Consider the following 4,849-nt stretch of genomic DNA (forward strand, 5'->3'; position numbering starts at 1 on the left):
ATTAAATGCATATCGAACCCGACTCTAAAAGAGGCGCGTAGCCTGATAGAAAATAAAGTGTACGCAAAGTATGGCAAAGGGTCTGGAGGCCCAGAGGGCGAAGCCCCCAAAATCCCCTGGGCTTTACCAATTATAACATCTGTTTTTGTGCATAGATATAGGGTTTCTCGTCAATTTTCAAACCCAAAAGAATTCACATAATTATTTTCTAAAGTGATTTATTATGCCAATCCACCATTTGCACATTGTATTTGGACTGACTTTACACTCGATTTACGAATTTTCCTCGTCGTTTTCGAGTGCTATATATAGTGAATGTTATTGATTACAAAAATATCCCAAGCCGTCTACTACATATTACATGATGTGATATTCAACGTATCATGATATGATTTCAAGAAATTCCAAAAAGACTTCAAATCTGATTGAATGGACATATTATGATGTTGATTAAATTAGGCCTATAAACCGAGACTTTAGAATGCAATACATATTTGATGATGCTTGTGAATGATTTACTCAATCAAGATATCCTTGAATTACAATGTACAAAAAAGAAAATAACACTAATTGTATAGTATCGTGTATCCCCCCCCCCCCCCCCCCCCCCCCCAATATTTGGGCTTTAAATTAAAGGAGTACGTCTTTACCTGTGCTCTAACAATAGCTACTGTAATGATTTCCACCTGTTGCACTATTCATGGCTGCAATATAAAACACATTTCTAATATCGTCTTTTCTATTTCAGTGTTTGAGCGCAAAGCAAAAGACCAACCTTCTTTAATTCGTTATGTATGCGGAAAGAGCGTTTCCCGGAGAGACCTAAGTTTTATTCCGTAGTTAGAGATATATTTAATAAAGGATCGAAGTGCACGAAAGACTATAACAATAGAAGAGAGCAATAATGCAATTAATGCACACAAAAATAAAATTCTGCTCTCTTCAATTGAATTGTTGCGTTCACCATCAGCGCCGAGCATCTATATAGGCCTAAATTTGACGTCTCCATATGAGCGCTACAATACAATTGAAGACAGCAATAATTCAATTATTCCCCCCTTCCCCTTATGTTTGCCAGCTCTGCGAGATTTTTTCTCTCCACTTCATCCTCTATTTGAATTTCTCATAGAATGTACCACCATTGTCAGCGGCGCACTGAGGATTGCATCACGTCTATCAGGAAAGAGTTTTAAAATATTGAGAAGGATTTGAAATCCTGGCCTTTACAAAGTGATTAAATGTTGATTGTTCCACATTTTAATGCTGACAGTTGGATTTACCCCGTTGTATCTGTGAATTCCAGGGTTAGGGTTAGGGTTATGATTAAATGTTGATTGTTTCACATTTTAGTACTGCCAGTTGGATTTATCCCGCTGTAGGGTTAGGGTAAGGGTTTCCAGTTCCCATGAATGAGTAAAGAGTGCGTCTCCCAGTGATCTTCCACAGCCTGGTGGTTTGTTTCATCGATAGTTTCGCATCTATTTATGTCAAAGGGTTTCTATAAAGAGTTATCACATCAGAGTGTATTTTCTCAGAGCCGAATATCATGTTTTTTGGTTTTGTTCACTCCGAAGATAACGTTTCATGGATATTTTCAAGTTATTTTCCTGGACTTCCGTTATTATCATGATTATGGCAAGCTCATAGACATTATTTGACAAGAGAAGTTGGTCATCTGCGCAGGTAGGACTTATTAGGCTGACAGTCCCGATTTTAAATCTATATGGTTGAACCGGGATCGATCAAACCCGGGGCCCCGATGTCAATAGTCGGGTGCTCTAACCCGGGACCCCTACATTACTAGTCAGGTACCATACCCACTGAGTTATCCACGCCGATATCCACGGTCAGTTAAGCCCCAACTCCTACATTTCTCCTTCCATAAATTGTCTTCTCCTCGAAGACACACCACCCAGATTTGATTGCCCCAGGCGTCGGGACTTCTCCTGAAGTCCAGGGGTGGTCAACAGCACCAAAATGTAACATAGGAAAGTAGAAGATATATGACCAGACCGGGAATCAAACCCGGGACCCCTACATTACTAGTCAGGTGCTCTATCCACTGAACTACCGTGGCCGATATCCACAATCCATGTACACAAATCACTGTATATTTAATAAGGTATAATTTTTTTATTTTTTTTTTTTTTTTTTTTTTTTTTTTTATAGAGTATTATGTTAAAAAAAAAGAACCTTTGCATTCACGAGAGAGAAAAAAAACATCAAAAAGTCTCTCAAGTTGGAAGCAACATACCTTCTGAATACACTCCTACCATTTTTGAAAGCATATCCTGAGATCAGTCATTCAAATAATTACTTTATTAAAACACCCAATTTGATTCTACGCACAAGTGCTCTGAAATTGATATAAAAAAGATGCCAAAGTTTCTCATTGAAAATATCTAAGTAGTCTTTGGTGATCAGGTCTTGCAACAGTCTGTTAGAATTCCCATGGGCACGAATTGTGCAACTTTATCAACTGGCCTGTTTTTGTATTCTTTTGGAGCAGAATTTATTCAGAAGCTTCAACATGAGAAGTAAAAAATATCTTGCTGTGGTCTTCAACTCTACATTTAAATATATCGACGATGTTTTTATTTATTAACAATACTCATTTTCATTAATATATTCATGTAGGCATGCATTTCTTCTGTGTATGATCAGTTTTTAAATCTAGACAGGATTCTGACAAACAAGTTGATGTTACAGGGGTTTCAACAATCTAGTTTAAAGTCAGCATTTCTCAAATTCTATAGTCGTTTTAATGATCTAGTTTGCCAATACAACCTATCACTGGATCAAATGCTGTCTGACGTCTTTCATGCCGATTGTTAGACTGCTCTTGGCACACTGATTTTGACTAGGGATTACTCTGTTTATCTGTACAATATATAGGGCTCACGGCGGCTGTGACCGGTCGACAGGGGATGTTTACTCCTCCTCGGCACTGATCCCATCTCTGATATGTCCAGGTCCGTATTTACCCAATTCTTTATTTTGCATTTTTTATGGGAGTTATGAGATTGATCACTGTTCGTTATCTTCACCTTTCATATATATCCCAGTAAACTCGAAATAAAAGATATCACAAAGTCTTCCATATCTGCTTCATATTCGAACATTTTATGGAATATATATATATATATATATATATATATATATATATATATATATATATAAAGTCAAAAAATAAAATCCAGTACTCAAACTTTTATCTATAGACTTTATTCTACCCCGATACCAAGAAAAAAGAATTTATTGAATATATATATATGTATATATGCTAACGACAAACAAAAAGAAATTTTAAAAATGCTTCACCATTGTCAAATTTCCATATTTATGTATCAGCATACCATTGTCACCTGTATATGGTGTTAATGTCTCTGAACTGCTTCGATACTAATGCTTATGTTTTTAGTATGACCAGGTTTTTTTAAATTGAGGCAGGCTACTGACAAAGAAACTAATGTTACAGGAGTTTTAAAAATCGACATTTCTCGAATCATATGATGAAAAGTGAAGATTTCGAACAGTGATCAACCTCATAACTCCTATAGGCAATTCAAAATAGAGAGTTGGGCAAACATGGATCCCTAGATATACCAGAGATGGGAACAGGTGCCTAGGAAGAGTAAGCATCCCCTGTCGACCGGTCACACTCGCCGAGAGCCCTATATCTTGTTCAGGTAAACGGAGTTATCCGTAGTCAAAATCAATGTGACAAGAACGGCCTAACAATCGGTATGAAACAAGTCAGACAGTATTTGACCCAATGATAGGCTGTATTGGAAAATTAGATTGTTATAACGACCATAGAATTTGCGAAATGCTGACTTTAAAGGAGACTGTTGAAACCCTTGCACCATCAACTTGTTTGTCAGCAGTCTGCCTCGATTTAAAAACTGATCGTTATAATGATCCATTTTGCAAATACAACCTGTTTATGAGGTCGAATGCTGTCTTACTTGTTTTATACCGATTGTTAGGTCGTTCTGTAAATACTGATTTTAAGTACAGATTACTTCATCTACTTTATCAAGAGATAGGGCTCATCGCGGGTGTGGCCAGTCAACAGGGGATGCTTACTCCTCCTAGCCACATGATCTAACCTTTGATGTGTACAGGAACCCGAGTGTACCCTACTTGTAATTTGATATTCTTTATACGATTTATGAGATTAATCTTTGTTCGTTATGTTCACTTTTTCATGTCTAAGTTTGCTTTATCTAAATGTTGTGAGCCCGTTCTTTGTACACTGATTTTGACTACGAATTATTCCGTTTACCTGATCATTATATAGTGCTCACGGTGGGTGTGACCAGTCTGCAGGGGATGTTTACTCCTACTAGACACATTATCCCACCTCTGGTGTGCCATGGGGTCCGTGTTTGCCCAAATCTCTATGTTGTGTTCCTTATAGGAGTTATGCCATTGACCACTGTTCGTTATCTTCACCTTTCACTTGAGGGTATTTTGCGGGTACAGTGAAGGTTCCAGGGATATGACCCGGAAGAAGACTGGTAATGAGAGCTGTAGTGGAGAGGAACCAGAAAGAACTCACGTAGGAAACACTTAGTTAGCATTATAAAGTAGCAGACTGGATAAAGATCCATTATACATGACGACGATGATAATGATTATAACGACGATGATAATGATTTTAACGACGATGGTGTGAAGCAATTTAGCAACAAAAAACTTATCTTAAGCTTTGCGTTCTGGTTTAATCGTTTAATTTGTCAATGATTACCTTTTTTGTTTTGCTATATTGTCTGAAAGAGATTTAGTGAGTGTTATTTGTGATGTCTCAGTATCATTTCTTTTTCTTTTACAGTTGAATTTCTTT

This window comes from Ostrea edulis, chromosome 3 (genome assembly GCF_947568905.1).
Source record: "Ostrea edulis chromosome 3, xbOstEdul1.1, whole genome shotgun sequence".
NCBI lineage: Eukaryota > Metazoa > Mollusca > Bivalvia > Ostreida > Ostreidae > Ostrea > Ostrea edulis.